Raw genomic sequence first — 22,896 nt, forward strand, 5'->3', positions numbered from 1 at the left:
GGGTGAATCCATGTTGACTGTTTCTGATCACCTTCCTCTCCTCCAAGTGCTTCAAAATGGTTTCCTTGAGGACCTGCTCTATGATTTTTCCAGGGACTGAGGTGAGGCTGACCGGTCTGTAGTTCCCCGGATTCTCCTCCTTCCCTTTGTTAAAGATGGGCACTATATTTGTCTTTTTCCAATTATCCGGGACCGCCTCCAATCTGCATGAGTTTTCAAAGATAATGGCTAATGGCTCTGCAATCACATCAGCCAATTCCCTCAGCACCCTCAGATTCATTAGATCTGGACCTATGGACTTGTCCAGCATTTATCTGAATTTGTTTTGGAAGTCTGGATTTTGAGCCTTGTAGGACCTCGGAAGGCCCACTTGTGTAACTTCCCCAGAGACTCACTCTAGACATCCCAGTGAGGTGTGTGTCTACCTTCGTCAGCTAGTTGTTAATTCTGAAAGGCTGCCAGCAGCTCTATAGGATCAATGAAAGGCGTTCCTGTTTGATTGGCCAGCAATCTATGCCTCAGCTTTATAGACTCCAATCAGTATAGCTTGCTGGCCTCAAGTTATCTCCAGCTCATTCCTGCTAAAGAAATGTCCTCTCTCCCACTTTGTCCTCAGGAGCCTGTGGAGACTGGCGTCTCTCATTTTAGAGGACTTAGCTTACATTATGATCAGCACCAGTTTTAAGGCTAGGTAGTTGTACCCATGGTGTAAGACCTCTCTAGGGTTTTTGTTGCCTGCAACAAATAAGGGAATTTTAGCTCATCTGGGTCTTTAGGTGATTAACTAGGCCTTTTAAGTAGAATTCTTCCTGAAGGTGTTTCCCCAGGGTCTCCAATTTGTTCCCAGAGGACAGTGATCTATTCCTGTGCCTTTTGAAAGGCCAGCTCAGAGGTTTGTCATTGAGTGGGACAGTAATGGTTCCCCCCCCAGAGCAATCCGTATCCAGAGGTAGTTAGGGAAGTATCCTCTCACTGGGATTTTTTCCACTATAGAGGATTGGTTCGGTAATAAATGGATGGTGAACGTGGCAGAGTATTTGCCTTAACAGTGGAGGTGGATGCATTCCCATTGGTTTAGATTTGCATGAAATCAGAGGCTGTGCTAGCCCATTGGGGGGCCTTAAGCAGAAATATTTTGCCCCCTGCCCAACACATAATAAAAAGTGAATGGGGGAAGCGGGGCTTGAGTTTTTCGGGGCCCTAAGCAATTACTTAGTCTGCTTATGCCTAGTGCCGGCTCAGCATGGAATTCTCACCTTGTCCAGAAAAACAAATCTTGTGGACGCGTAGGCAGGAGTACTACCCCTCCCCGCATACACTACATCACCCCCCACAAGGCCCTTCCCCCACATGGCCCGTTCTCCCCAAGCCCCCCGCCCGTGCCACTTCTTCCCTCGCAGCCCCGCTCTTGTGCTGCCTCTTCCTCCGAAGACTCTTCCCCCTGCTCCCTCCTCTCCGCCCCCTCCCCGCATCGCTCACACTTATGGCCGGTAAAAAGTGTGGGGCCCTGCCCCCCCCTCTTTTTCGGTGCCCCTGAGCATTTGGTGCACCGGGGATGGAAACGTTTCTGGAAAGTGTCTTGCCCCAGAGCCTGGTTGTCCAAACACTACTGCGTGGGTCACTTTTAAATGTAACCTGGTCACCTAGCAGGCCTGCATTAGGCTGCGTTCTGGCCTTGACTGATTTCTTAAGTTTGTCTGACTGGGTGGCAAGCTATTTGTGGAAAATCCTTTCTCGTGGTCTGAGGAGTAACTTGATAAGGGAGAAGATCAGTTTCTATTCAGGAACTGTATGAGCATAGGGCTGCCATGCCTGTGCCCTGTTGTACCACTTAGAAAGTTAAAGATTGGTGTAGCAGTCACCTTTTCCCCTGTGTTCCTAAAGAGAGGCACAGTGGCCTAAGAAACTCTTAATGGGGAGGTGCACTGCTGGAGTACCCTCAACGTGGTCCGTTCCTTAAAGAGAGAGGGCAGTATTGTGATTGAGGCAACTGGCCCTTGATCCAGGAGTATTTGGTTCTATCCCTTGCTTTCTCGTGGGTTTGCTGTGTGGTGTTGAGCAAGTCACTTCAATCAAAATTTCTGGGTGATGTTCTATGGCCTACGTTACCCAGGAAGTGTGATCAAATGCTCCGTGCCACTTTCTGGCTTTGAAGTCTATAATATAGCCCTGGAGTTAGTGGCAAGCACACATTTTCTTTTGGAAGGGGGGAAAAAAACAAAGCTCAAGATGGATGATAAATGATTCTCCCTCCCCCCCCCTTTATTTTAGTACAGAAGGCACAAAAAATAGGTGAGTTTTTGAAAGAAGATGCCCTTATTGTAAATGCTGGTGAGCTTGCAAAATGGAAACATCTACACCTCAAGTTAGAATGTTTATAAAATAAACCAATATTCTGCTCCCCCAGTGTTTGTGGTGTTGTTATAGAGTCTGAATTAATATATTCAGTCAAAGCCAGATGGTGTTGTTCCTAATATTACCTCTAGGAGGAAACCTCAACCTATGTTGTGTCTGTACTAACTGGGTTTCCCATTTATCTATTCAACTTTTATATTGTATCTAAGTTAGTACTTTTGATATTTCGAAGGGTTTTTTTTAACATTCATGTAGAACACCACATAATTGCAGAAAAGATAATAGTCACATACCCTAGGGCTTGGTGTACACTTATGTTAAAAGTACAGCTTTTATTGGCAACTAAAGTAATAACCTTTCCATGTCAAATTGCTTTAAATTAAACTTAAAAAAAAGTGCCTGATACCCACACTTAGTAATTGTCAAACATTAGCATAATGTAGAATACTAAAGCTGCCTAAATCTTGGGTTTAAAAATAATTATTTACTTAGGTAAATTCTGTATTCAGAAGCATAATATTAGATTTAAAAAAAATACAATCTCTTCAATGTATATGATACAATTTAGACTTGAACTTGACATGAAAGTGGGACTGGATTTTATGCCAGCGTCTGAGGAAAGAGGGATTGTCACCTTAGCTCACCTATCCATCATTGGTCATGTTTAAAGAATGTGTTAGTGACACCGTAGAATGCTATAGGTGCCACATCAGACCTCGTACAAGTCTGATTTCTGAGTATACTGTTGTCTTGCAGTTTGTGCATAATTTTCAACAGGTTTAGGATACCTGAGAGATGTGTGTGTGTGTGTGTGTAAAGTCAAGGGATTGCAGGTCAGTACAATGTTTCACACTGATGTATTTAACTTTCTGTCTCAGCACTTTACTTAAGCAATGGGGATCATTTCAATGTCATGTGCAGAGTAGGAGAGGAGATGGTATACGGAACCGTTCAACCACCATTATTCTCCTGTATGGAGAACACCCACAACCTCTGTCCTGTGCCTTCCTGCAGGGCTAGGCAGTCTAGGTCTTCCACCTTCTGCACCAGTGAGGGGACTGAAAGAAGGAATAAGATTTGGTCATCTGCTTATCCTGCATTTAGACTGCCCCCACCTTCCCTGAGCTGTTCTGCCTGCCTGCGTTTACCACCAGCAAAACACCTACAGTGACTGGTGCCAGTGCGATTCTCCCCAAGAGCAGAATTGAGTCTCCCCATTGGGGACAGTCTGGTGGCCAGTGCAGTATGTTACCACATCAACACATGGGACCCAGCCCAGGCAGTCAGTTTTCAGCCTGGTAGAGGCTAGGGGTGTTGCAGTGAACTCTCACCTCTTGGAAGGAAGGGCCTCCTGATGCTCTGAAGTACCACTCCAGCCACCCTTCCATGCCCATAAAGACAGGCTGGCTCTACATATGTGGCCTTTACTGAGCTAGGACATTAAAGGGAGAAGCTGTGGGGGAAGCAGGCTGCCAAACCACCACTGCCCTACGTTGTGGGAGAGCTTTTAATCTTGGCTAGTTTATACAGTAAATATGTATATGATCACACGTTCTTTCTGGTGCTGAGTTTTAACCCCCTTGAGCAACGAAAGAGGGTATATACCCTTCCACAGGGAACCATAATGAGGTTTAATAGAGATGGTCAACAGTTTTCCAAATGTCGAAATCACAATGACATTTTTAATGAACAATTTCTACTATTTTTTGGGCAGCTTTAATTTTCACTCCCTCAGCCCAGCCCTATCTCCTGCTTCTCTCCATCTCCCTCCCTCTAACAAACCAAGTCTCCTCCTCCACCATCCTTAAGCCTTCCATCCTCACTTTCAGTTAATAAGCCAATTTCCCCTCTCCTCACTCATCCACTGCCGCCAGCCTGACCCCCTACTGTCACCAGTTCCATCTTCCTTCTAGTGCCCTTCCTGACCCCTATGGTCATGCTCCTGGCCAACCTGTTTCTCACTGCTGGTTCCTGCCTAATAAGTGGGTTTAAACCTGGGGCTGTGGTGGGAAAGAGCTCACTTGGAGCTAATGCATAGGCAAATGAAAGTCTCGTGTTCCACCATTCCTGTGTACTAGCCAGCAGAGTTGACCTCTTCCAGGGAGAGGGCTACTGCAACTCCCTGTGCCTGGATGTAACACACCCCCCCTCAGACACCTTGGAGACAATATGCCAGCTTTTGAAGTGGTGCATCACTGTACCCATATACCAGAGGGGATGTGCCTTGAGGGCACAATCCAGCCCTATATCTGCAAATGCTGTCTGAGGTGTCATAGCTGTGCCTTTTCTTAGGCCCCATAGTGTTCTGGCTCCATATGTAGGCCATGTCTCTAGGAAGGCTCATTAATTCTGAGAGTATGTATTGTTTGCTTGACAGACTGTTAACAGCATTTTGAGGAGCTATTAAACCTCTAAATCAGTATTTTCCCGCTTTAATAAAACACAAAAAATTGGATTTTGACCCAACAGGCTATTTCTAGCTCCAAAAGAAATGCAGACATGCTCTTACATATATATTATGGCATAAATGATACATTAATGTGTAAGAGAGACTAAACATTTGGAACTGTTCCAATGATTAAGGACTGCAATTAAAATCCTGACTATAACAATACTTTTGGTAAATCGCAATATGACAGGTACTACTCCATTTCATTATAAATCTCTCGAGACAGTAGCATGATTTGCCTGGGTTTCCCCTTCCACCATGTCACTCATGAAACTCTGATGTCACAATCCCATCACTCAGAAATGGTACTTAGACTTACTTTAGCATTTGCCTGCCGATTTATCTGTTAGAAGGAGTGAGTTATGTCTGGAGCCCCAGTGCTGCACCGTGGCTGTCCCGACCGGGCTGAGTGCTTTGTAATAGCTGACTTAGGTGTGGGACTGCCTTAAATTTCCTTTTTATCTTCAGACACTGGGTAAAACTAATCACCACCAAGCTTATAGCCATGTGACTGGAGGATATCCAAAGCTACTCTACCGCACAAGCAGGATAGGTGAGCATAGTGGAATTTTAAAATGAACCCCAGGCCCTAATTCTGCCTTCAGACTCCACACATTTCCCCAAGTCTGGAAGGTAAAAGCTTTAACACAAGACCCCGATATTGGCACATCAGTGGATTTCATTTGAGATGTTCAGTCTGAATGCAGGTCATTCTTTCTGATGTTACCATTTGCTAATTTTCCTTCTTTTCTCTTTCAGAAACTTTCCCCCTGGGAACTCAGCTAAGAACTCAGTCAGGAACCTGATTCTGTTACAAGAAGTAAATGGGGTGTGTGCGTGCCTGTGGGTATAAACTTTTTAAGTGCAAATATCTCCTAACTGGGTGATTTCTTGCTTATCTCTAAAGCTTTCCAGCAAATCCCTTTGCCAATTCACCTATGCACTGCCACCAACCTGACACCCGGCTGTCACCATTTTCATCATCCTTCTAGTTCCCTTCCTGACCCCAATAATGCTCCCAAAGGCCTTCCTCTCTCTGCTGGTTCCTGCCCCGCAGTTGGGTTTAGAACCTGTAGCAGTGATGCTGTTAAATTTATTCCAAGTTCACTTGTCATTATTACTTCCAGAGTATCAAATGATCTTCATTGAAGAAGCTGACAACTTCCCTACCGCTAACCGTTTGCATTTTTAGGCTCAGACCCTATAACAAGGCATGTACATGCTTAACTTTAAGCATGTGAGTATTCAGTGGGATTACTCACATGCTTAACATTAAACTTGTGCATAAATGTGCGCAGGACTGGGTCCAAATTCATTTAAATGATTCAAGAAATGGGATTTGCAAACAGTAAGTATCCTAGTTAGCTGCAGGAATATGATCAGATGGTCATTCAGTTCAGGCATGTGTTAGGCATTTTAAGAGTCCAAATTAGAGCTGGTTGGTATTTTTCCGTTCAATCATTTAAACTAAAATTTCTGTGAAAAATTTTCATTTGGGCAAGAATTCTTTTTTTTTTTAAATTGGAAATTGAAATTTGTTGCTGAAAACAGTTGTCAAACCCAGAAACTTTTCTTTGGATTAGACTGAACATCCTACAATCTTTTTCATTTCTTGATTGCATATTGGTGGCTATTGTATGTCTTAGTACTTTTTTCTGGAGAATTTTTAGGGTTTAAGTTTCCAATTTTCTTGATAAAAAATTGGAAATTTCTGCCGAAATGCTTTTTGTTTGCAAAAATATTTGTTTTGTTCACAAAAGCTTTTGTTCTTCTTAAAAACGTTTTTGATGAAAAATGTTGAACGGTTCCATTCGACAGTTGTTACTAGGGCAACAGCCACAAAAAGAGGGGAACTGGAGAGAGGGATGTTGGATCCTGACTGAATTTTTATCCCTAGTTAATAAATAGTTAATCTCTGAAGTTTTGCATTGTTTCAATAACAGACGAGATGTTGATACAAGCAGATAAATATTTAAATGCAGTTATTGATGCTGACTTATTTTCTCAATAGCATATTGATCACATTGCTTCAGCTGAAGGTAGGAATTATAAGGAGCTTTCCACAGAGTCAATGAACAACTTAATGGAGTTACAAGAAGGAAAGAGGTTGTGCAAATATTTCTGCAGATGTTAGAATATGGACACGCTGTATACTGTGTGTGTGTGTGTACTGTCTAGATATACAGACAGACAATGCAATTTTTATGCTGGAAATATTTGCGTTTATGTATATAAACCTAGTTGAATGTTTTATTTTTATTTATTTATATATTGTGACAGGGTCGGGCAAGATGGCTACAGGAGAGTGATAGAAAGCAGATGTATTAGCCCCAGGTTAAGTAGGTCCCTTTCCCCTGGGTAAGGTAACAGGGAAGGTTCCATAAGAATCAGGAACTTTTTGGAAACAATTAAGGCAGACAGGCTGATTAGAACTCCTGCAGCCAATCAAGAAGCTGCTAGAATCAATTAAGGCAGGCTAATCAGGGCACCTGCGTTTAAAAATGGAGCTCACTTCAGTTTGAGGCATGCGTGCGAGGAGCTGGGAGCAAGAGGCGCAAGAAGCTGAGAGTGAGAAGGCATACTACTGGAAGACTGAGAAGTACAAGCATTATCAGACATCAGGAGGAAGGTCCTGTGGTGAGAATAAAGAAGGGGTTGGGAGGAAGCCATGGGGAAGTAGCCCAGGGAGTTGTAGCTGTCACGCAGCCGTTACAGGAGCCACTGTAGCTGGAACCTGGAGTAGAGGGCGGGCCCGGGTTCCCTCCATCCCCCCAACTCCCTACTTGATACTGGAGGAGTTGAACTGGACTGTGGGTTCCACCAGAAGGGAAGGTCTCTGGCCTGTTCCCCAATCCACTAGGTGATCAGCAGAGATTGTGAGGATTGCTCTTCTTCTTTTCCCCATGCTGGCCAGTGATGAGGCTAACTGAGTGAATGGCAGGTTTGAGCCACGAAAGTGGGCTGCCGTGAACCTCTGAGGCGAGAAAATCCTCCAATAAGCACTGGACCCATCAAGGCAGAAGAGGAACTTTGTCACTAATATATATCCTAAATATTTCCAGTGTAACAATTGCACAGTCTTTCTATATATCTAGACATTGTTTATATCTTGGTCGTCAGCATGTCCGATAAATTAGATAGGTGTGTGTTGTTATGGCAGACCTCTTATCAAAGTTTCTGAGAAATGGGATCAGTTATCCCTTGCATTTACAAATGAACAGTGGCTTCCTTCTTCCTTACCGAAACTTCTAGGATCTGACATACTCTGTCCTTTAGGAACAAAAACATAGGGAATACTTGGGCACAAATCTTACACCCAAGAAAATGGAAAACTATAAGGTTATGTCTCCATTGCAGCTGGGAATGTTCTTCCCAGACCAGGTAGATAGATTCAAGCTAGAGCGACTTGAGTTAGCACACCAAAACTAGAAGTGGGGAGACTGCAGCAGGGGAGGCTTGTCGGGCTAGCCACCCAACTCCAAACCCACCTGGCCCCTTGGATCTGAGCTTTGGGGGCTAGCCTGAGCTGCCAGTCATGCCACAAGTCCACACTGCTGTTCTCAGCATGCCAGCTTGAGTGCAGCTTGCATGAGTCTGTTTATGCGTGCTGGGAAGCATGCGCCCAATTGCAGTGAAAACGTACCTTACAGGTTCCTCTTTTCAGATTGGGTTTATAATTAGAGGTGGGCAAAATTTTTTGGCTGAACCTTTTACAGCAAAAAATGCCTATTCAGTGACACTGAAACTTTCTAGAAAATCAGATCCGTTTTGCAGAATTGTTTATGTAGGAAAAAAATCGTGAAAGTTGAAACAGTCCTTTTTGTCCTTTTTGAAATGAAACATTTTGACTTATTGAGACAAATAGTTTTTTTTCAAAATGTCTTTCAATTTGATTTATTTTTATATTAAAAAGTTAAAGAAAGATGCTCAAGATCAAAATGAAACATTTTGTTTGGTTGGGTGGGGGGGGTTGTAAGGTTTTTTGGTGGTGGTGGTGGAATGAATGGGTTTTTTTTTTTAAAACCTGACACAATTTTTTGTTAAACAAAAATTTTAAAAAAATTGTTTTGGATTGACACCATCTGAAATTTTTCCTGATTCTTCGGACCTGCCAGCAAACCAAAGAACCTGTTTGCACAGCTCTATTTGGAATGCATTGCCTTGTTCTAGAGAAGAGCCCCAAAATAAAGTTGTAAATATTCCTAGTTGAATGTTATATAAATAGGATGTGAACATGTGTAACTGGGTGCCCGTATTCTGCAGAATGCTCTTTGAAAACAGAATGTACTCTGCAGGATATTATCCTGACGCATGCAAACATGTGGAACCAGGCAACTGTACATCCTAAGCAAGATAAGAGCTGTCCGCCTAATGTAAACTCTTTATTTGTGCCACAGGTGAACTGTCCAAATTAATACATGATTCATATATCTCTAAGGGTCCCCAAAAGGATCTTGAACTACATAGAAATCTAGAAAAGGAGAGGTAGCAAAATGAGAAACTTGTTTTTAATGCAGTACAATTTGTGTTCGCATCTCTCATACAAACTGTGTCCCAAAACACAACTATTATATACAAAACCAAAAGACAAAAAAACATAGATTAAGGGCCAATGCCTGAGACGTCGAAAATAGGATTCTAGGTCACCACAGAACTGTATCATGTTCGTGGGGGTGGAGGGGTAAAAGGAGAGGCCCCGAGATAGGACAGATTCTTCTGCTGGGCTAAGAGTATAGTTGGATAGATTAACAATATTGCTGGGTGGGTTACGGGAACCATTGTTGTGGCCCCTTGTGGCATATAGTAGTTTAGATAGCTTAGAATCCTATTTTCGACGTCTCAGACTCAAGGAATATTTCCAACACACCTCTGACCAACATATTAACCCACAGAGACCTTCCTGCCAACACTACAAAAAGAAGGATTCTGGGTGGACTTCTCCTGAAGGTCGAAACAGCAGCCTGGATTTCTACATAGACTGCTTCCACCGACGTGCACGAGCTGAAATTGTGGAAAAGCAGCATAACCTCAGCCATGCAGAACACAGTGCCATCCACAGCCTCAGAAACAACTCTGACATCATAATCAAAAAGGCTGACAAAGGAGGTGCTGTCGTCATCATGAATAGGTCGGAGTATGAACAAGAGGCTACTAGGCAGCTCTCCAACACCACTTTCTACAAGCCATTACCCTCTGATCCCACTGAGAGTTACCAAAAGAAACTACAGCATTTGCTCAAGAAACTCCCTGAAAAAGCACAAGAACAAATCCGCACAGACACACCCCTGGGCCCCGACCTGGGGTATTCTATCTGCTACCCAAGATCCATAAACCTGGAAATCCTGGACGCCCCATCATCTCAGGCATTGGCACCCTGACAGCAGGATTGTCTGGCTATGTAGACTCCCTCCTCAGACCCTTCGTTACCAGCACTCCTAGCTATCTTCAAGATACCACTGACTTCCTGAGGAAACTACAGTCCATTGGTGATCTTCCTAAAAACACCATCCTAGCCACTATGGATGTAGAAGCCCTCTACACCAACATTCCACACAAAGATGGGCTACAAGCCGTCAGGAACAGTATCCCCGATACTGTCACGGCAAACCTGGTGGCAGAACTTTGTGACTTTGTCCTGACCCATAACTATTTCACATTTGGTGACAATGTATACCTTCAAATCAGCGGCACTGCGATGGGCACCCGCATGGCCCCACAGTATGCCAACATTTTTATGGCTGACTTAGAACAACGCTTCCTCAGCTCTCGTCCCCTAATGCCCCTACTCTACTTGCGCTACATTGATGACATCTTCATCATCTGGACCCATGGAAAAGAAGTTCTTGAGGAATTCCACCATGATTTCAACAATTTCCATCCCACCATCAACCTTAGCCTGGATCAGTCCACACAAGAGATCCACTTCCTGGACACTACAGTGCTAATAAGCGATGGTCACATAAACACCACCCTATATCGGAAACCTACAGACCGCTATTCCTACCTACATGCCTCTAGCTTTCATCCAGATCATACCACTCGATCCATTGTCTACAGCCAAGCGCTACGATATAACCGCATTTGCTCCAACCCCTCAGACAGAGACAAACACCTACAAGATCTCTATCATGCATTCCTACAACTACAATACCCACCTGCTGAAGTAAAGACACAGATTGACAGAGCCAGAAGAGTACCCAGAAGTCACCTACTACAGGACAGGCCCAACAAAGAAAACAACAGAACGCCATTAGCCATCACCTTCAGCCCCCAACTAAAACCTCTCCAACGCATCCTCAAGGATCTACAACCTATCCTGAAGGACGACCCATCACTCTCACAGATCTTGGGAGACAGACCAGTCCTTGCTTACAGACAGCCCCCCAATCTGAAGCAAATAGTCACCAGCAACCACACACCACACAACAGAACCACTAACCCAGGAACCTATCCTTGCAACAAAGCCCGTTGCCAACTCTGTCCACATATCTATTCAGGGGATACCATCATAGGGCCTAATCACATCAGCCACACTATCAGAGTGTGGCGCATCTACCAATGTGATATGTGCCATCATGTGCCAGCAATGCCCCTCTGCCATGTACACTGGCCAAACTGGACAGTCTCTACGTAAAAGAATGAATGGACACAAATCAGACGTCAAGAATTATAACATTCAAAAACCAGTTGGAGAACACTTCAATCTCTCTGGTCACTCGATCACAGACCTAAGAGTGGCTATACTTCAACAAAAAAGTTTCAAAAACAGACTCCAACGAGAGACTGCTGAATTGGAATTAATTTGCAAACTGGATACAATTAACTTAGGCTTGAATAGAGACTGGGAATGGATGAGTCGTTACACAAAGTAAAACTATTTCCCCATGTTATTTCTCCCCCCCCCCCCACCCCACCCCTCACTGTTCCTCTGATATTCTTGTTAACTGCTGGAAATAGCCTACCTTGCTTGTCACCATGAAAGGTTTTCCTCCTCCCCCCCCCCCCTGCTGCTGGTGATGGCTTATCTTAAGTGATCACTCTCCTTACAGTGTGTATGATAAACCCATTGTTTCATGTTCTCTGTGTGTGTGTATATAAATCTCTCCTCTGTTTTTTCCACCAAATGCATCCGATGAAGTGAGCTGTAGCTCACGAAAGCTTATGCTCTAATAAATTGTTAGTCTCTAAGGTGCCACAAGTACTCCTTTTCTTTTTGCGAATACAGACTAACACGGCTGCTACTCTGAAACCTGTCATTTTATCCTAGGGCAGCTTTGGCTTTCTGACACAGTCAGTTTTATTAAACCTTGGTTGGGGGATTGTTTTAATTTTCGCTATGGATTTCCTGCTGGGGCAAAGCCTAACTAGGAGTTGCTGTTGGATGGAGGAAAGGGATTGGTGGCAAGAAACCTCTTCCTCTCCCTCCCTGCCTTCCTTCTTTCTTTTTGTCCTCTTCCTTCTCTTTCCCTCTCCATTGCCCTTTCTCCAGCAAAACAGCAGGGTCACCCTACCCCCCTTGCTGGATGGATGCCTGAGGAGCAGTAGTTCTGGCTTGGTTGAGCCATGCCACTGTTGGTGAGACACTGGGAGTACTGAAGCATTGACATTTATTTTTCACATGATATCAGTCTGCTTTTGAATGCTCTATGATTTGGGGCACAAAGTGTCAGAGAGATTTGCTTGGATGGGCATTCTCTTTCCCAAGCTGGTGCTCTGGGGTGGGGGTTCAGAGCCCTGGACTTTTTCTTGTGGCTAGCTGCATGCTTTCTGGGCCTGTTGAACCGGCCTTTTCAGATGGCCACATTAAATTACAGTGTTATGTTTGAGATGACTTATTTCCATGGCACATGCTCCAAACCCCTCTGAGCCTCAGTTTTAGGACAACAAGAGATGCTCTTTCGCATCATGGAATTGCTCAAAATACCCATGGCAAAACTGTTGCTTTGCTTCATAGGTTTCCATATGAACATTTTGTTTGGCTTCAATGCATGTGAGTTTGCTCTCCCAGAGCTTCTGAAATCTCAAAGTAAAATCACCTGCACTTCACCTGATATTGTACTGAAAACATGTGGATCTGAAATTTAGATGGTGTCCAAGAAAATTCATGTGTGTCCAAATTTCATTTAAACTGAACTGAAATTCACTTCAAAGATTCATGAACTGAGATGTTTTTGCAAATTTTTAAATTAAATTTATTTTAAATTAGATGAAATTAAATAAAAAATCATAATTTTGCAAAGGATCTTTCAGAAATTTCAGATGTGACAGTGCCCCAGATAAGGATTTATGAAAATATGCTTATGAATGTATATATGACATAATCGGAATATGTTTTATGCTACATCTGCCATGTGATATATCTCTGTAAAGGTTATGATCTACTGAATCTATTAATCCTATTTGTATGGATATATCATTTTTGTATTTGAAGTTATGAATATTGGCTGTGTACTTGCTTGATTTTGAAATAGCCTCAGTAGCATTTGGTCAGCTTCTTTAGAAAGGAATTTGCAAGTTAAGTGCCCAGTCGAGAAGCACTTAACACACAATGGATCTTGGAAGGCTCCAATCCACATAGGAAGTCTACATGAGGACGTTCAAGGTATCATGTAAACCATGGCTGCTACCTGTAAGTTCTGAAAAACTCCAAAACTCCATCTTCTAGCTGGACTTCTAAACAGGGTGAAGGAGGGGTATCCACCCACAAGAGAGAGTCTATTTAAATCATAGAATCATAGAATATCAGGGTTGGAAGGGACCCCAGAAGGTCATCTAGTCCAACCCCCTGCTCAAAGCAGGACCAAGTCCCAGTTAAATCATCCTAGCCAGGGCTTTGTCAAACCTGACCTTAAAAACCTCTAAGGAAGGAGATTCTACCACCTCCCTAGGTAACGCATTCCAGTGTTTCACCACCCTCTTAGTGAAAAAGTTTTTCCTAATATCCAATCTAAACTTCCCCCATTGCAACTTGAGACCATTACTCCTCGTTCTGTCATCTGCTACCATTGAGAACAGTCTAGAGCCATCCTCTTTGAAACCCCCTTTCAGGTAGTTGAAAGCAGCTATCAAATCCCCCCTCATTCTTCTCTTCTGCAGACTAAACAATCCCAGCTCCCTCAGCCTCTCCTCGTAAGTCATGTGCTCTAGACCCCTAATCATTTTTGTTGCCCTTCGCTGTACTCTTTCCAATTTATCCACATCCTTCTTGTAGTGTGGGGCCCAAAACTGGACACAGTACTCCAGATGAGGCCTCACCAGTGTCGAATAGAGGGGAACGATCACGTCCCTCGATCTGCTCGCTATGCCCCTACTTATACATCCCAAAATGCCATTGGCCTTCTTGGCAACAAGGGCACACTGCTGACTCATATCCAGCTTCTCGTCCACTGTCACCCCTAGGTCCTTTTCCGCAGAACTGCTGCCGAGCCATTCGGTCCCTAGTCTGTAGCGGTGCATTGGATTCTTCCATCCTAAGTGCAGGACCCTGCATTTATCCTTATTGAACCTCATTAGATTTCTTTTGGCCCAATCCTCCAATTTGTCTAGGTCCTTCTGTATCCTATCCCTCCCCTCCAGCGGATCTACCACTCCTCCCAGTTTAGTATCATCCGCAAATTTGCTGAGAGTGCAATCCACACCATCCTCCAGATCATTTATGAAGATATTGAACAAAACGGGCCCCAGGACCGACCCCTGGGGCACTCCACTTGACACCGGCTGCCAACTAGACATGGAGCCATTGATCACTACCCGTTGAGCCCGACAATCTAGCCAGCTTTCTACCCACCTTATAGTGCATTCATCCAGCCCATACTTCCTTAACTTGCTGACAAGAATGCTGTGGGAGACCGTGTCAAAAGCTTTGCTAAAGTCAAGAAACAATACATCCACTGCTTTCCCTTCATCCACAGAACCAGTAATCTCATCATAAAAGGCGATTAGATTAGTCAGGCATGACCTTCCCTTGGTGAATCCATGCTGACTGTTCCTGATCACTTTCCTCTCCTCTAAGTGCTTCAGGATTGATTCTTTGAGGACCTGCTCCATGATTTTTCCAGGGACTGAGGTGAGGCTGACCGGCCTGTAGTTCCCAGGATCCTCCTTCTTCCCTTTTTTAAAGATGGGCACTACATTAGCCTTTTTCCAGTCATCCGGGACTTCCCCCGTTCGCCACGAGTTTTCAAAGATAATGGCCAAGGGCTCTGCAATCACAGCCGCCAATTCCCTCAGCACTCTCGGATGCAATTCGTCCGGCCCCATGGACTTGTGCACGTCCAGCTTTTCTAAATAGTCCCTAACCACCTCTATCTCTACAGAGGGCTGGCCATCTCTTCCCCATTTTGTGATGCCCAGCACAGCAGTCTGGGAGCTGACCTTGTTAGTGAAAACAGAGGCAAAAAAAAGCATTGAGTACATTAGCTTTTTCCACATCCTCTGTCACTAGCTTGCCTCCCTCATTCAGTAAGGGGCCCACACTTTCCTTGGCTTTCTTCTTGTTGCCAACATACCTGAAGAAACCCTTCTTGTTACTCTTGACATCTCTTGCTAAATGCCTGGGAGACCCCTCCATTTTGTCTTCAGCTGGCTAAAGAGAGAGCCTCTCCACCCCCAAGGATACCTGAAAGAAACTGGAACAAAGGACAGTAACTACAGGGGGTGTAAGTGATTGCTGGACCCAGACTAGAAGGAGACTAGTCTGTAAAAGGAAGCTTACTGGAATTCCTCTAAGGGTGAAGTTTTTATTTGTATTCAGTTTTCTTAGGCATAGACTTGCAAGTTCTATTTTATTTTGCTTGGTAATTCACTTTGTTCTGTATGTTACTACTTGGAACCACTTAAATCCTACTTTCTGTATTTAATAAAATCACTTTTTACTTATTAATTAACCCAGAGTATGTATCAATACCAGGGGGCTGGGGGCAGAATAGCTTGCGCATATCTATCTGTCAGTGTTATACAGAACAATTTGAACAATTTGAGTTTACCCTGTATAAGCGTTATACAAGGTAAAATGGATTTATTTGGGATTTGGACCCCATTGGGAGTTGGGCATCTGAGTGTTAAAGACAGGAACACTCCTTAAGTTGCTTTCAGTTAAGTCTGCAGCTTTGGGTCATGTGGTTCTGGGTCTGTGTTGGAGCAGACCGGTGTGTCTGGCTCAGCAAGACAGGGTGCTGGAGTCCCATGCTAGCAGGGAAAGCAGAGGCAGAAATAGTCTTGGCACATCAGTTGGCAGCCCCAAGAGAGTTTCTGTGATCCAACCCATCACATCAGGGTCTGACTTTTCTAAAAGAACCCCCCCCCCCCCAACAGACAGATTTTGCATGGTTTCTGACTAGCCAGAAGGGATAAAAAAATAAAATATACAATAAAATATCTTCACTTTTACTTTAGCAATATTTGTACGAATACATCCACGTGGGCCATGGCATCCAGAACATTTTGATGTTACTCTCCCTGCATTTCAGTAACTCACCTGAGCAGTGTGTCAAGATTCTTTCCAAGTGAAAGATGAATGCATGATGAATTGGACAGAGAGACTCCCATGTGAAAGAGTGCACAGAACTTTCTTATGCATCAGGCATTTTTTAGCGAATTGGACCCCATCTTAATCCCCATGAAAGTTGATGACATTTCAACCTTACGAGTGAACAAGAATGCAAAAGCACATTTTAGCTATTTATATGTCAAAACATCAAAAGTTATAATTAAATGTGTCAGTGCAAATGGGAAGCCATATTCCTCAGCGCAGCGCAGCTCTTCTCAAGCGTCTTACTTCTCTTTTCCTTAGAGGCTAGATACATGCTTCTCTTTTCCTAGAAGACTCGTAGCAAAATATTTGAATTTATTACCAACCCTGAATACTTCTGTTCAGATTCTGCAAACATTTGATTTTGTCTGTAGAACAAAAAAGGGTATTGAATTCTTGCAGTCTGATCAAAGCTGACTTTCTCTACCTGTTCCCCAGGTGTTGGCTATATTGTTTAAGTCAAGGCCTGTCATGTCATATATTATTGTCAGCGTCATGAATTGTCACCTCAGTGTACAACTCCATTTACTGTTTGTAGCATAAATGGTGAAGTGTGCCTGGGCTTTGTAAATGAACTAACAATGTCGATATCCATTTAGTGAAAATAACACCAGGCGGTTTAGACATTTCCAAAATGTCTAAGGTAAATTTGGCTATTTTTAAGGGGGTTACTCTTTTTTGGTTTGTTTTTTATAAGTCCACAGGGAAAAAACGCCATGTATTTAATGATCAAGCCCAATTTGATGTGTAAGAACGATAAGCGGTGGCTAATCTACTGTGAGGTATTGTCCCAAAGAAATGCTGTTCATTCAGGCCTTGTTCTACTGCTCCTGGTACTTGTGCAATGCCTGATCAAACGGCCACCTGAGAAACTTTACAAAAGCAACACACATGTACCTCATTCTGCCAAGAACTCGGTTTCCAACCACTCCAGGAGAACATAGATTCAATGTACATATTGAAGGCCCCAAATGCTTCCCAAAGCAACCCCTCTTTTCCAAGAGCAAAGGGGTTGTTACACAGTGTAAGCTGCATGAAGTCAATGAGACACAAAATACAGCAGAACACCCTGCCATGTTGAGAGTACCAATTCTTTGTGTAGGAAAGGCTACATTGGAGAGGGCTACCCTAGGCTCTGCAGGCCCAATTCCTACTTATACTACGTCCCTTTTACACTGCTCTGGGTCCTTAATAGGGGTGTACAGGTTCCCTAGTGGAGCTAAGAATCAGGCCCTGTGAGTGCATTGCACCAGCAAATAATGAACTCCAAACGTAAGGCCAGTTCACGCCCAGGACCCTGGATGTGTGTCCAAGGGAGAGCGGTACACAAGGAACCACATGCCACCCACCTGTATGGGCTGAATCCTTCTGCTCGGGGAGGACAACCACTCTGCAAGGAGCCTCTATGAAGAAGACAAGCTCACAGCCCCTTCATTAGTCTGCTGCCTGTGTTTTAATGGCTATGTTCCTTGGGAGCACAGTGCTGTCTGCACCTCTGCACACTGCCCCTAATGCAAGACTTTGGTGCTATGCCACTTTTTACGCCTTAAAGGCATAATTATGCTAATACTGATTCATAAACATTAAAAGCCTGTAGGCATTGAGCTGCGTTTAATTTTGCATTAGACTAAACATGATAAAGAAGTTGTTTTCTGTAATATATGGATTAACTTTACATAGCAGGTGGTAAATGTTCCAACAAATACATATATTTCAAATCTGTAAGTGCCTAAATATTTATATATTTAGCCAAATAAAGGCTGAAGACTCCTGCTGCTTCAAGGGAAGATCATTTGAGGGAAACAGGAAAGGAAACTGAGAACCTGAACTGCAGATGTCCTTTCAGAGCTGATTGGGTTCAGTAGAGGACAGTATTCCTGGTAAGCATGGGCTAGAAGAGAGCAGTCTGTTTATTCTAAATATAAATACAAAGTGGAACAGTTTTTGAGGTTGAGACTAACTGTATAAGAAAATGATTTGTATGATTTGGAGCAGAGGCTTAAACCTGAGTCTTCCACATCCCAAGTAAGTACCCTAACCACAGGGTTATTGGCCCTTCTAGAGTAGGTCTGCCTTGCTCTGAAATGCCATTCCATCCTGAACCTGAGAAATAATCCTGACAAAAGTTTCCACAACAAGTTTTGGTTTTGATGAATCAGAAATTTGTGATGAAAAAACTTATTGTAAAAAAATTCCCAACCAGCTCTATTGAATATCACTTCCAAAATGTATTTTATTACTTATGGTACCTCTGGATATTCCTGAGATCTATATAAATATTCAGTCCCTTTTTGAATTTTCATAAGTTCTTTGCCTCAACAACTTCCTGCAGTTGTAAATTCCACAGCTTACACATAAGTTTGAAAAAGTATTAATCTTCATTGGTTCTGAATTACCCAAATTTTAATTTCATTGATTGCTCCTTTGGTCTTGTGTTTTGAGACACACAAAGCAGAAGTTCTCAATCTACCTTCTGTAGACCATTCATTGTTTCCTATTTTTTTTTTATATATTTTTATCAATGTCTTTTTCACTTAAGAGGTTTTCCAGGACCTTGATCATTCTTTTCAGTCTTCTTTGAACCCCATCTAGGGACTTCCTTGTTCGAGTTTTATTTATTCTTGAATACTCATTTGTGTTCCATATTTAGAATCTGTATATCCTGGAGGAAATCAAGTAATTCTGATATAGAGAGAGTTAACACATTATATGGGCATCTATTATTCTCCAAGTTTTGTGGTTGTTTGTACTAAGTTCTATATATAAAAAATTGGGATGCAGAACATCACACAGTTCTGTGGCACCTCATTAGTGTAATGCAAATCCACACTTTCCTAGGGGATGGAAATCAGGACCATGATGTCCAATTACCTTGGTGGCAATCTTTCAGATAAAGTGTTGCAAATATCTGCCACAATTAAATTGCTAGCTAAAGACAAGAGATTATCTGTGGAGGTAACGTGATGGGAAAAGTTTTGCTAAGACTGGGGGGAGGGAGGAAGTGGAAAAGATTTGTATAAAGCTTTTACAGAGAGCCAAGGAAAATGCCTTTTAGTAAACCAGATGCAAAAGACCTGGGCAACCTCGGTATTTGTGAACTATTTGTAACTAGCCACAGCAAGACTTTCAGATGAGCCAAAAATGAGAGAGAGCTCCACTTGGCTAATGTCAGGAAATAAATGAATATTTTGCTGCATTCACTAATGAATGCTGGCAACTAAGGGCTTTTCATGGATTCACGTCACTCGCTGTGAGCTGCTAATATATTTCAGTTCATTTTTTAACTACAAAGAAAAAATATAACTATAAAGAATTAGACAAAAGACTGGCAGAAGCAGTATCCCTCAAAGGCAAAAAAAGAATGAGAGCTTTAATTAGTGAACAGAGCTGAGCAAATTATTGACACTGAAATTATATTATTGGACAAATTTCACTTTGAGGCGTTGAGCATAAACATCAAGATTTGTCTATACTAGAGAATTTTTTTCTAAAATTTCCCACTATTGCCAACACAGGTTCTACTTCGCAGCTATGGGGATCAGAAAAATTGTTGTCAGCGATCCCTCAAGATTGAGGATGATCTCTTTCACAGGTTTTATTTTTCATGGGTCCTTTGGTGACTGAGGAGTCCGATCCTTGAGCCACAGGCTCATTGGCAGACACTGCAGATGGTGTTGGAAGACAGGGTTGGGCTGTGATTGCTGCGTGACCGTTGTCTTTTCTTTCTTTTCTGGCCTTTTTCTGCAATTTTCCTCAAAAGTGGATGTTCCCTCTCTGACAAGTCTTCGCCAGTTATCCCTATCCTGGGCCCTATCTTCCAGTGTATGGTGTCGATGGCACATCTCATGATGTTTACCTTGAGGGTGTCTTTAAAGATTGTTGAACACCCGGTGAGACAGTCTGCCAAAGGCAAGGCTGGCACAGCAAATTCTGTGCTGAATCTCGACATCTATGTCTGCTTTCTGTGAGAGATGACTGCCAAGATAGGCAAAATATTCTACATTTTCCAGTTCTTCTTTGTCAATGTAGATCTTTCTTGCTGGGTCTGATGATTGACCGAGGACTGGCTGGTGGAGAACTTTTGTTTTGCCAATGTTCAGAGTTAGCCCTAGGCTTTTGTAAGCTTCAAAGAAGCAATTAAGAGCTGTTTGTAGATTCTCCTTTGAGTGTGCAACTACAGCACAGTCAACTGTGTACTGGAGTTTGGTTATTGTTGCCAATATTACTTTAGTTCTGGCTCAGAGATAAAAAAGGTTGAAGAGGTTGCTGTCAATCCGATATTGGATGCCAATGCTCTGTGGTAGACGGTGTTGGGTTAGTGTTTTCATAGCTGCTAAGAAAATGAAGAAAAGGGAGGGTGCCAGTACACAGCTTTGTTTTACATCTGATTGGATGACAAAGGCCTCAGAGGTTGAGTGACTGCACAGGATGGAGGCAGTCATCTGGTCATGAAAGAGTCTTACAATGGTGATAAATTTGCTTTGGCAGCCAAACTTTGACATGATTTTAAATAGAGCCTCACAGTTGAGAGTTGAAGGCTTTGGTCAGATTGATAAAGGCCATATACAGCTCCTAATGGTGTTCTTGACATTTTTCCTGGATCTGCCTGGCTGAGAAAATCATGCTGGTTGTGTCTCGTGATGGTCTGAAGCCACACTGGGGCTCTGGAAGTGCTTCCTTTGCAAGAGGGAGCAGGAGATTCAGTAAGATTCTAGCATGAAAGCCTTGATAGTTGCCACAGTCAGCCCTGTCTACCTTTTTGAAAATGATGACAATGTTAGCATTACTTAAGTCAGCAGGGATTTCTTCAGTGTGCCAGATTTTGAGGAGCAGCAAGTGAAGCTTGTTAGTCAGTGTTTCTCCCCCCCTTTCAGTACTTCAGCTGGTATGCCATCAGGACCTGGTGCTTTACTGTTCTTCATTTGTTTAATGGCTTTGCAGATCTTCTCAGGTGTTGGTGGGTTGGCAAGAGTTTCCCAGATTGGGTGCTGAGGGATGGAGTCGATGGTGTCATCAGTCACAGTCAATTCTTGATTTAGAAGCTTTCGGTCATGTTCCTTCCAGTGCTCTTTGATGGATTCGTTATCTTTAAGAAGGGGACTACCATCTTCGATCTCAGAGGTGTGAGGCCACTTGAGCTTGATCCATACAGGGTCATTGTCTCACAAAAAAAGCTCCGCATATCATGTCTATCAGCTCACGTTTGGATTTCTTTTTCTTTGTTTTTTTTCATTTGTTTTTGATTTCTCAGATCCTCCTTTTGAACCTCAGCTTTGAGCTGATGGAAAGAGCTCTGCTTCTGACTGGATGATGGATGGTCTTGCCAGTCACAGAAAGCTTTTCTCTTGTGGTCCAAAAGGGGCTGTAATCTCAATGTTGTTGTTGTCAAAACCTGTCCTGATGCTGGTGGGTAGCGATGATAATGGATTCCTTGCAAACCTCATGAATGATCTGTTTTAGGGCTTCCCAGTCTTCTTTGACACATGTGTTGTCATTTCCAGTTTTTCACTGAGGAGTGTTTGGAAGTTCTCTTGGTGCACTGAGGACCAAAGTCTTTGGATGTCGTACTGCCGTCTGTGTGATTTGGATTGCTTTCTATGTTTCGGCGCAATCCTGATGGATGTGACTGATCTCACCAGGTGGTGGTTAGTCCAGCAATTGAAGGCTCCTCTCATGATACAGGTGATTTGGACATCTCTTAGATCCTGTGTTCTTACAATGACATAGTTTAGGAGGTGCCACTGTTTTGAGCGGGGGGGGGGGGGGGTTGCCAAGTTGTTGGAGTACATGGGTACTGCCTACCTCCTAATGTTTTAGGCCCAGATCATTTAAAAATGTGCTTAAGCCTATCATTCAGCAGGTCATTTAAACCAGTGCTTTAGTTCCATTAATTTCAATGGGACTTAAACACATGTTTAAGCACATTCTTAGGTGCTGTCCTGATCAGGGACTGTCAAGGCTGAATCCTCACTCTGGCACCTCGAGTGCAGGAAGTGGGGGCCCACAAAAATTTTAAAAATTAATACTTGCAACTCCAGGCTTATATTACACTCCCAAGGCTACAGTTTTTCTCTGATCTTGGCTTGGTAAATGCTGCCACCACTCAAATGCAAAAATCCCCCTTTGAACCCAGGAAGGAACACTTGGGAATTTCTCCCTGTGGGATACCCTGAAGCCCTTTCACCCCACTCCGGGGAAGAGCTGAGAAAGAAAACAAAGGAAATTAGCTGTGGCTACCAGCTAATCAAACAACATGCAAAAACCTCTTAGGACACCAAAAATCCAATCCTGTTCTTAAAAAAGGTAAATTTTATTAAAAACAGAAAGGAAAAAAATACATCTGGAACTTAGGCTTTTTGCTAGATCTTAAAATAAACAATTACAAAAATTAAGCACCCAAAATAGCTTTCTTGGGGGTTCAGCTTAAAGGTTACAAGCAAACAAAAGCATTGGGGGTTAGCACAGAGATCCACAAGCCAAAATAAGAAATAAACCTGACAGCGTCTAACTACACATTCCCTATCCAAATAATTTCTTCTAGGTAAGGAAGATATTTTTTCAT

The 22,896-nt window shown here is 43.0% G+C and overlaps 1 long non-coding RNA gene across 1 annotated transcript; it reads right to left on the reverse strand.

The window, feature by feature from the left end:
* Window positions 1-676: 676 nt before the first annotated feature.
* LOC122461046 lies at window positions 677-22,640 on the reverse strand. Its single transcript, XR_006282739.1, has 4 exons — window positions 22,286-22,640; window positions 16,607-16,609; window positions 11,503-11,508; window positions 677-687 (listed from the first exon to the last, which is right to left on the reverse strand). It is a non-coding gene; the product is annotated as an uncharacterized LOC122461046 (long non-coding RNA).
* Between the last annotated feature and the right edge of the window lie 256 nt (window positions 22,641-22,896).

Source organism: Dermochelys coriacea, chromosome 7, assembly GCF_009764565.3.
Source record: "Dermochelys coriacea isolate rDerCor1 chromosome 7, rDerCor1.pri.v4, whole genome shotgun sequence".
NCBI classification, from domain to species: domain Eukaryota; kingdom Metazoa; phylum Chordata; order Testudines; family Dermochelyidae; genus Dermochelys; species Dermochelys coriacea.